Here is an 11,730-nt window from a genome sequence, read left to right as displayed (position 1 = left end):
TATTTAAGAAGAAAATAGAAACTTGCACAGAAATACATCCCTATTTAATTTTAGAATTTCCTGTTAACTATATTTGGAAGATGCAGTGTGTGCACTCAGTGAGAGGGGTAGTTGCATATTTATAAAACTACGAAGAGTGAACTGAGTTAAAAACAAGTATAAGCTCCATAGGTCTGAGGTCTAAATGGAATCAGTATGTCGAAATGAAATTTAATATATGCTTGGTCTTCTTTCTATTCCCTTGTTTGATTATTATGAGAATCTGTGTTTTTAGGGAAAATTCTGAGTAGGTTGATGCCTACTCTCTCACAGGCTGGTAACATGGGACAACATTTAGAGGAACCAGATGTCTCTTTTTAAGAGATTGGCTTTCTTCCAGCCAGGCTTTTGAAGTCTTGCCAAAGATGTTTTCTGTATCCATCACATTGGCCACTTCACCCTGCTCCTTTTAGATCCTCACAATAGCTCCCAAGGATCTTCACTCACTGTTTTCAAGTTCCCAAGTAGGACCTCTTGAATTTCTATATTTTTCCTTTTTTCTTCCTACTTTTCTATACATTTGCTTTAGAACGCTTCCTCTAATCATCCTCTCCTTCATACTTTAACCAACTACATCCTATGTTATAATACTAACTGATTGCACAGTTTGCCCAACGTATTCTCTTTGTCACTCAAGAAGCTTCTGAAATTCAGTATCTTCTGAGAGGGTTTTTTAGCAGAGTTTATTCTGCTTTCCAGCCCTGCCCCTCACCTGGACATGGAATTCCACCATCTTTTCCACTTACTCCAGTCATTAAAATATTTTCCTTTTGTTTCTATATGATGTAAAATGCATACTTAGTTATTTAGCATATGCGTCTAGTCTCTGTTTCTATGTATTTAAATTCACGACTCCAGAACACTCAAGCTCTCAATCTAGACACCAAGTCTAGAAACATCTCAGGATTGTTATTGAGTTACCTCTACACACAGGAAGGAACACAGAGCAGAAGATGCAACCAGAAACTTATGCCCATCGAGGCAAGCATACGTTCTTGCTTTCATCTGTATACCTCAGAATTATCTGTCTTAATTAGAAATTCATAGACTGTAGGAATTATGCTATTTTCTCATTTTGCTCAATGTTCATAAATGGATCACGTGCAAAAAAGAGTTCTGGGACTTTTTTCAAATGTCAAATTTCAGTGAAAGTGCATAATCACTTATTTGAGTCAACATCCTGGACATCTACCAGTGGCGATCCATTGTATTGGAGCAACTCGGAGCAACAGGTGCAATGAACTCTCATGATCTTCCTTCAGCACTGAAGGATTTGAACTTTGGGTTGATGCAGCAATTCCTTATTGGTCCCCTTGACTGTAGAATTGCATTGAAGAGGATTCACAACTGGAAGAACCATTTATCAGGATATAAATGGAGCTGAGGAAAACCAACTTCCTTTCCCTTCCCTTCACTGGAGCATTTCATTTGGGGTTCAGATAATTTCTTTCTTGGATTTCCAGCAAGGGGTGGGAGAAGGGGTTGCTCATCCCACCTCCATCTACAGTAGTAATGGTATTCAGATATACATCATCCAGAACACATTGGCTTAGGTGAGCCTGAAGTTGGACCTTGGGTCCCTGGGTGCCTCTTCTTTGTGTTCTTTCCCCAGAGCACCGGTAAAGAACAAGCATCATAAGATGGATGTTTCTAGCCTTGGTGGCTAGCTCATGAAATTGTGATCTTTGGAGTTTTAAAGTGGGGTGGGTGCTATTTGCCAACTGGATCACTTTTTAGAAGAGAAGAGCACCATAGGGCTAGAGTCCAAGCAGTATTCTGGCTTGCTAGGTAATCTGGATTTATGAGTTGTTCAGAAAGTACAGGTCAGGGGCAAAAGTAAAATATCTATTGAACCATCCTGCAACATTGCTTTCAGCTCCTGAGAAAGGTGATGATCGCTGTTTCATGTTTTATGTATTGGCTAATGCATGCTTGTAAAATCATTTGTGTTTTAAGCATTTCTTTGTTGGTAGAGGACATAAATAGCTGTCCTATACCTGATACTATTTTGTACATTGCACATTTTTTCTAAAAAGGGACCATCCCTTTTAAGGGAGACAGTAGACATTAGCCATACCTAAGCTTTATTAAAAAGATTTTCCCTGAAACTCTGGCTCCTAGAGAGAATGAGAAAAAAGCCTGACTCCACTGTTTGGTGTCAGACTTCCCCATGACAGAAGAATGTGGTCCATGTAAGTCCTGAGCAGGAGCCCCTTGTGAATGGGGTCGATAATCATTACCATTAATGACTATCACATTAGCCTATTAATGTTAATAAGCTAATGTCAACTTTAATTACATTTGTTGGATAAAGTCTATCATTATCAAGAATACAAGCTCTTCGAGGACTACTTTTCATTAGTTGTCTTTGTATCCCTAGCATTTAGCCTAATGTCCTGCACATAGTAGGTCCTTAATAAATTCTTATTTAATAAATGATTCCATATAACTCCAACAGAAGTTGTCAATTGTTTCTTTAACTTTTGAAGATCTTTCCTATAACGTTTCATAGCTTAACTAGATATTCTGATTAATGTTGAGGCCAGCTGGCTAATTTCTTCTTCAGCAGCAACACTATGAACAATTCCAAATACTTTTCTAAGGAAAATATATTTTGAATCTAGATGAAAAGCTAGATTCCTTCCTTCAGTTTTTTATGTATTATTGATGGCCATCTCTGTATCCTCAAGAAGTAAGATAAACTACAGAATCGATAGCAACTTTAGAAATGCACTTTTAAGGAAATATCAAAATAAGACTAGTGAGCGACAATCAAAGAGATCTACTTCCCCTCTCAAGGTTTTGTGGGAAAACCTAAAGTTAATGAGTTGCTCTTACTGCAATTGCCATGAGAAGAAAAATGTCATAACCTACCACAAAGATTCCACCTGCTTCACAGAATAGCTGTGAAGAAACTACTTTGAAAAGCTAAAAGCATCATGTAAATAAGGTTCTTTTCTCCCAAAGAAGTCAGATCAGCTTGAAAGTGCATGACTTGCTTAGTTCTTTCATCAGAATTTAAGTCACATGGAAGGGGAATAATGGGGAAACAGCTGTGCCTGAGATATAACCATGGCCAATTATCACTTTACAGTCAGAGAGTCGGAGACCATCTGGGCTTTCAGGGATCTCCATAGATCACATCAAGTCCAGGCAAAATGTCTTCTTAACATAACTCTGAACAGCTGTCCTATTTTCAAAGATCTACTGGGTGGAAGAATGCTCTCCCACCCTCATTCATTGGACTTAATGCTATAGGCAAAAAGTCTGGTGTTAAAGTCGAGAGGCTGCATGATATAGGGGAATGAGCATTAGCTTTGGAAGCAGTATTCTTAGATTTAAATCCAACTTTTCTACTTTTTGTCTGTGTAACTTTGGGCAAATCACTTAACCTCTCTGAGACTCGATTTCCTGATTTATAAAATGAAAAAGTTGATCTAGGTTAGTGAAGTGGGAGCCACTATACTGTACATAAGAATACCTGTGGACAGCATATTCACTTAGAAAACTACACGTTTATATATTTCTTTTTTTCTTAATACATCAACCCATTAAAATCAGTTAGGAACTATATTTTAATCTGGTCCAGGATGTACTCTCGAGAGTTGTGGACTGTGTGTAGGTTGCATGCTGACATGTCTTTTCTAAGTGACCTCTCCTGATCCCTTTCAGTTCAAAATGAATGAACCTTTAGCCAGTCCTCACACTGGAGATATAGGAAAGGCATTACAAAGAAGAATGATAAACTAGTTAAAGATGTAGTAGCCTATGCTAGCAACACAGCACAAACAGGCAAAAGGCCTACTTAAAATTGTGGTTACCTAACCCTTATTCCATTTTATTCACTAGATACATAATGCTTTGGGGGTAAAACCTAATTTTAGTGAGTAATGGAGCACTTTAAAACTAAATAGGAGAATTAGAATTTTGAAACCTTTCTTGAGTTTGTAGTAGTTTAAAGTAGTTAGATTGTAAACTACTTGATGTGTTGATTGTGACATCTTCTATCTTCTGGAAAGTGAAAAGTATCTAGGTTTTGTAACTGTTGGGAAAACAGCACAATTGAAGACAATCTTCAAGTATGTCACCTCCCAGTCATCATGCCTAAACTATCTGAGGCAGAGGGATCTTTGTATCTTCTTTTTCTTAAGGATTTATTGATAAAGAAAGAAAATGCCATAATTTCCCTCGACTCTACTATCAACCAACTCTTATACGGACCATTTCTCATAAAAATAATAGATCTCATTAATATGGCACTTTGAGGACTACAAAAAGCTTTATATACATTATCTCATTTGATTATTTAGAAACAAACCAGCCTTACACAGACACTTGCCTGTACCAGTTTATTTTGTGTTAAGTAGAAACATAATTTCACTTGTTGTATTAGCCTTACATGTACCTCTTAATTCCTTTCAGTTCATCCTGCTCTCTCTTCCTACCACTTCCATCATGTCACTTCCCCTATTCAAAAACACTGCATCACACTCTATTTCCTATTGCATCAAATCTAAAGTAAAAAAAAAAAAAAAAAAGCCTGGCTTTCATTATCTGTCCCTGTCCTACCTACCCAGTCATCAGGCTAGTTCCTCTCAGTGTCTCATTAACTTGCTTTATTTGTTCCTGCCTTTATGCTTTGGCTCACTTTTTTGTCCTCATCTGGAATTCACTCAGTTCTTCCTTCCACCATCTTTTTTTTCACTCTTTATGGCCCAAATCATCCTCCATTAAACCTTTCCTAACTACCGAAACCTCCTCTAAATTTTTATAGCATTTATGTACTTGAGCATTCCTCTTGCTGGTGTCACTCAAGAGATGAGGATGGAGGGGATGGATGTGTGTGGGTTTGGGTGAATATTTCCCAATATCCTTTTCTTCCAAATACTGGGAAGTCTTCTTTGACCTTAAGGCTAAAGGGATGTGTGGGACCAGGAAGCAAGAAGACAGGAGGACAAGATTAAGGGAGATTGAAAGGGAGGCCACATATCTAAAGGGGAGCCACTACTAAGGAAACTCAACTTCAAAAAGGAGGCGGAGCAAATTGTGGAAGCTGCTAATTAAGTCACTGGTTCAGTGCATGACTGACAGCTCAGCCTGCCTTGCCCACTAGCACCACCTTGTGATTATAAACTGTTTCACAAATTTTAGTACTAAAATCAGTATAGCTATTAGAACTAGAATCATAAAATGCTAGCATTTGAAAAGACCTAAAAGATATAGACTCATTTTATAGATAATGAAAATGAGGCCTAGAAAGATGAAATAACTTTCTTAGGGTGAAAAGGCTAGTTTGTAATGCAGAGCAGGGAGCAGGCCCAAAATCTACAGGTTCCTTATTGGATAGTGGTCCAACGTTTGCTAATCAGTCCTTCCCAACTAGATGCTAAGCTTGTTGAGGGCAGGTGTCATGGCTTATATCTCTTTGTACCCCCTACAATGTGAAACTAGTGCAGAGGATAGAGTAAGTATTATATAAAGAGTCTTTTGGCTGATTAGAAAATAATTATTATTATAATAATAGTTCAGATTTACATAGCACATTATAAACATTATCCTATTTGGCTCATATAGCTCAATCTAGCTTTTCAGGCTGGTTTCATTCCAGCCAAACTTGCTGACTAGCTCTCTTTTGCACATGGCACTAGGTCACTGCTCTAATGTCATTTAAGTTGTACAATCAACAGCAACTTGGGAAATCCACTTTTAAGGACAAGTGCTATGCTTTTAAGCCTTCTTTCCACCTCTACAGTAAATCTTAAACCTGTCTATCAATTCAACATATGGCACTGATAATGTACATTAATTCACCTGAGTGTGCCTATCATGCCCCTTGATTCCCCAATCTCAAAAAACCCTCCTTTGATCCTCCTATCTTTGTTAGCTCTTGTCCCATATCTCTCCTCTTTTTTGTGGCTAAACTTGAGAAGGTCATCTACAATAGATGCCTCCATTTCCTTTCTGCCCAGTCCCTCCTTAACTCTTCGTAATTTGGTTTCCTGCCTCATCAACTGAAACTGTTCTCTCCAAAATTACTAATGATCTCATTTGACAAATTTAATGATCTCTTCTCAATCCTCATCCTCCTGGATCTCTCTGAAGTTGTGGATATTGTCAACCACCCTCTTCCTTGATACTCTATTCAATAGAGGCTATTGCTGCTTGGTTTTCATGACCTTGCTTTCTCCTGGTTCTCCTACCTATCTGACTGCTCCTGATCTGTTTTCTTTGCTAGATTTTCATCCACATTACTCCTGCTAATGATGGGATCCTTCAAGACTCCATCCTGAGCTCTTTCCTCTTCTCCTTCTATATTATTTTACTTGTTGATCTCATCAGCTCCCAAGGTTTCATTTTTTAACCTCTATGCAATGACTCTAACTTTATAACCTGCAAACATCCCAAATCCACCTTGTCCTTCTAGCAGCTTCTGGATATAAAAGCTCCTCTCTCCTTATTTACATTTTCTCTGCTAATACTCTTTCTTCAAAAAAATAATTCAGTACCCATAGTTTCATGCGCGTGAAAAAAAATTTGTGACATTGTAATACAACATGTAAAGAATAGCCATTTTTTTCTGATAATTAAGGTACCTGAAGTGAAGTACTGTATAGCAGATGAAAGGACTACTCTACTTAGAATTTCCACTCTGCCTCATTGTGCTTGGATTTTGTCTCAAACCATGCATTAGCTTGCCAAGAGCTATGAACCTTGAGTGAGTTGTTCAGTCATGGTGAACATAAAATGCCTGTTCAAATATCATAATGCTTCATGTTTTGAGCATAATAGGAGTGATAAGTTACTTACTCATGCTTTAAGTATTTGTATCATGTTTTAAATATTTAGTATTTATGAGTCTTTTTTGGGAACATTTGTGTGTGTGTGTGTGTGTGTGTGTGTGTGTGTGCACAAACACATGTGTACATACACTGGAGAAAATGAAGAGTTATACTACCTGATCTACTTCATACATTGAATACCCATGGTAAACTCCTTTGGAGAGGTCTTAGATATGGGCCAAATTAAAGCTTCATTTAAGAGATCATCTGCAGACAATCTGGGTTAAGGATATGATGAGCCAGAAGCAATAAGGAAAAGACTGATCCCTCACTTTGGAGGCCAGGCTCACCTAGGATTGAATGTGGTCTATGGGAATCCAAAGATGAAGACCCTTAGTGGGAAAGGACACCTTGGCTCCTTGGGCCAGTGAGTTTGTTACGGAGGCCAACAGAGAAAAATTGACAAATACTATGTATGGACAGTATGTTATGATTTTTATAACAGAAAGTATCTTCTCCTTACCACATTAAATTTAACCATCTAGGAAGCTGACTTTCCAAAATCTTGAACAAATTCTTCATAATCCCCAGATCCCCTTATATGAAATAAAGCTCCAGTTGCTATTTCTATCCAATATTTCTATCCCACTGAGTGTATTTTCTAAACAAACTAGATGCATGGGAGTACAAATGAACAATTGGATTATTTTTTACCAGTGAAGCATAATGTACTTCAAAAACTCAGGAGGCATGAAATAGGCAGCATTGATCTAAACGTGGCAAATTCAGGAAGATTTGTTACAGTGGGAGGAAGGGATAATTTGTAGTATTGTTGATGAATGTAAATATGCTTGGCTCACTTTATATGAAGCAAAGAACTTGACAGCAAAGATTATGATGTATTCTAGCAGGTGCTGATGCAGTTTGAACAGACTAGACCCTCCTCACTCAGAGGGGATGGGGGCCAGAAAGAAACAGTTAGAATGACTGATGAGTCCATAAGTCCAGCTCCTGACACCAGAGGAATTTTGCCAGCTCTTATTCATGTTTGTTGTAATCAAAAGGCATCTGGGATCTGCTTAACCTAGACAGATGCTCTAACTTCCTTTTCCCTCCTGAGTAAAAATTACTGGGGCCATTTCGATCCAACTTGGGCGGAATTGGTCTCCTAAAATTGCCATGTGAAGTGCCTCTCCTCTTACAGCCGATGATCAGAGGATCTTAAAATTGCTGATTTAGAGTTAGAAGGTCATCTGCTCCAACCATTCTCTTTTAAAAAAAGAGATACAATGGAAGAGAACACTAGGTTTAGAGTCAGGGACTTGGGTTAAAATCCTAGCTGTGCTGCTTACTACCCATGATGTTGAGAATATTATTTAACTTCTCTGGACCTCAGTTTCCTCATCTATAAAATGAGATGGTTGTACTAGAAGTCTTCTAAAGTCCCGTTAGCTCTAAATCTCTGTGTGTGTTGCTTTTCCTCTAGGAAATCTCACTCCATATTATTGAATGGAGAAAAAAGAGTGAAAAAAAAGATAGAAAAATAAAGAAAAACAACATTAACAGCACAGATATCTTACTTTGAACATTTTCTGGGAATAGACTACTGTCTCCATAGTTAAGAATGTGCAAATACACTTACGACCAGGGTTGTGCTGGTAAATGTTTAACTACTAGATCTTCAGAAGGAAAAAAAATGTATTTAAGATTTACGTTTAAGTTTCATCTGTATTATTAACACTTTCTGAAGTCTGGATCAAAACAAAATAATAAATAAAGCACTGCTTTGTAGCTTGCTGATTTCGAAGGTACAAATGCTCACGCTAAAATTTTAATAATTGGCTTTTGAGAGCCAGCTGGTTCCAGTACATCCTTGCTTGTGATCTTTCTACCAAGCTGGAAAAACTCAGGAGATAGGGAGAAGGCAACAAGTCATATTTTAAATATTGCTTTTTTGCATACCCACATATTTTGAACATCAAAAATTCTGCTGTTTATAGTACATGTTATTGTTCAGTCATATCCAACTCTTTGTGACTCCATTTGGGGTTTTCTTGGCAAAGATACTGGAATGGTTTGCCATTTCCTTCTCTGGCCCATTTTACTAATGAAGAAACAGAGGCAAACAGGGTTAAGTGACTTGCTCAGGGTCACACAGCTAGTAAGTGTCTGAAGCAAATTTTGAACCCAGATTTTCCTGACTCCAGGCTCAGTTCTCTATCTACTGCGCCATCTGGTTGCCCTATGGAACATAGGTAATTATTTTGTGAGGTCAAGTTACATGTGTTTCAGTGAAAGAGCAAAGCCTCCTATGGACCACAGAGGGGGTACAATTTTCCAAGCTTGCCTATGGTTCACAAAGGCCTCATCCATGCTTTGCCTTTGTACCCATTTTATTAAACTAGATGTGACCTGGAGGATCTGGTGTGGATTACTTCTGCATACCCTCTGCTAGCTGCTTCCATTATAGACAAATACTTATGCAACTGTCAGCACTCTTTACAAAAAAGCTCGTGCTGGTGCAAATAACTATTTTCCTAATCAATCAACTTTAAGTGACAAAGATTGATTTATCTCACAGCAGTTTTAAAGTGTCCCTAGATTTGTGTAAAAACCCATCTTCTCCTAACCATGGAAAACTAGACTATGTCCCAATTCCCTCTCTGCTAAGATGTTTCACTATTATTACCATCATATACACCCCAACTCATACACATGACCTTACTTCCCTTTCCTCAATCCCCTACAACTAACTGATTCCTTCTGAAGACCTGGAAATAAGAACAGAGGCTTGTTTTACAGATTTGGAGCTTTAGAAGACCCTTAGGGTTTCTTACTCTGATCTCCTCTTTTTGCAATGGAGGAAACTGAAACCCAGAGGTTAAGTGACTTGCCCAAGGTCACAACAGAAGTAAACAAAAGAGCCTGGTTTTAAATCAAGGCCTACTGTTTCCAAATCTAGTACTGTACCATCTCTTGCCCCCTCTTATAATGCAAAACCCCTAGACTCTTTGTTTAGCTTAATGCCAGGTGCTTTTTGTGAGCCTGGGCTCAAAGATGAAGTGGCACCAGCACACAAATTGTGGTTTCTAAATATAATTATTCTAGCATTTTAAGAAATGAGGAATATGAGGAATTCTGAGAAACAAGAGAAACTTTATCTGAAATAATGGATAATGAAGCAAATAGAACCAAGTGAACACTATGCAAAATGATACCAATAATGCCAATAAAAAGAACACTCAAAAGAAGCCAAACATAAAGTCATTATAAAAGACCAAGCTTGGACCCAGACCGGCACATAGAAGATGTTTAATAAATGCTTACTGACTAACTGGTACAAAGGTGGGGACTATGGATGCAGAATGTTGTGTAAGCTCTCAGTATTGCTTTGGGGTTTCCTTTGGTTTTTCTTTGTTATACAGATCCTCTTCATTGGGAGAGTGAGTGGGACATCCAGAAATGCCCCTGTAGTAGAAACAAAAGACATCAATAAAACTTATTTTTAAAATGATTGACAGCCAGTGAGTGGCTCAGATGAAATCTCTTTCAATCACAACTCCATATGGCCACAGTAGTTTGAGCAGCTAATGGGTTATCATTCCAGGCCCTGAGATTTATGGGCAGCTTCCTTAGAGTTCTTCACATACTTCTAGTAAGCATTACTGGCTGCTAACTTTATAACCTGTAAACATCCTAAATTCACCTTGGCCTTTTAGGTGCTTCTAGATATGAAAGCTCCTCTCTCCTTATTTAATCTGTCTCTGCTAATACCCTTTCTTCAACAAAACAATCAGTACCCCTAGTTTCATGTGGATGAAAAAGAATTTGTGACATTAGAACACAGAATGTAAAGAATAGCCGTTTTTTTCCCTGATAATTAAGGTGCCTGAAGTGAAGTACTGTATAGCAGATGAAAAGACTACTCTGCTTAGAATTTCCACTCTGCCTCATCGTGATTGGATTTTGTCTCAGTGACCCTCTCTTATCCAGTGTGCAAAGTTATTATACTAGCTTTTCCCTGTCATAGGGGCTATTCTAGAGCTCAGAGTTATTAAGATTTCTTTGTACCTAGGCATCCCCTTTATATGAGGAGCTCAAAAGTACTTTTCATCCATTATCTGAGAGAAAGGATAGGAAGGTGGCAAACATTAGCATATAGGATAGCCAGGTAAGTCTTCTTTCTGTTTTGATCCCCTGCCCATGACTTTAGAATATCTTTCTGTGGAACTTGCCTAGAAATGACACTTCTCCTCTGAAGCTCTTTAGCTAAAATTCTCTCTGGGCCAGGGAATGAGTCCCTTGAAGAAGGTGGGGGTGTTCAGAGGCCTCACGTTCCTACATCATCTGTAGCACTTCTGTCTTGCCATGACTTCAGTCACAGATCATGAAGAGAAGGAGCCTATCTGATCATCAATGTTTTCCATTATTCTTAGTTTACTATAGGAAGTTAAGGCTAGAAAGAACTTATGCTTCATCCTGAGATTTACAGGATAGTTATATGAAATTCTGTCTCTTTCTCTGTTTCTCTCCACATATATGTATATATACATACATATACATATATATGCATACACACGTATATGTAAAAGTTGCAGCTAGGTGGCACAGTGGATATAATGCTGGGCCTGGAGTCAATAAGACTCATCTTCCTGAGTTCAAATATGACCTCAAACACTTACTAGCTGTGTGACAAACTGCTTACCCCTGTTTGCCTCAGTTTCCTCACATATAAAATAAACTGGAGAAGGAAATGGCAAACATTCTAGTATCTTTATCAAGATAAGTTTCAAAAGGGGTCACAAAGAGTTGGACATGATGGGAATGACTAAATAACAAGATATGTGTGTGTGTGTGTGTGTGTGAGAGAGAGAGAGAGAGAGAGAGAGAGAGAGAGAGAGAGAGAGAGAGA

The sequence above is a fragment of the Vombatus ursinus genome, unplaced genomic scaffold (genome assembly GCF_900497805.2).
Source record: "Vombatus ursinus unplaced genomic scaffold, bare-nosed wombat genome assembly UNPS02014807.1, whole genome shotgun sequence".
Taxonomy (NCBI): domain Eukaryota; kingdom Metazoa; phylum Chordata; class Mammalia; order Diprotodontia; family Vombatidae; genus Vombatus; species Vombatus ursinus.
This window is presented reverse-complemented; position numbering follows the sequence as displayed.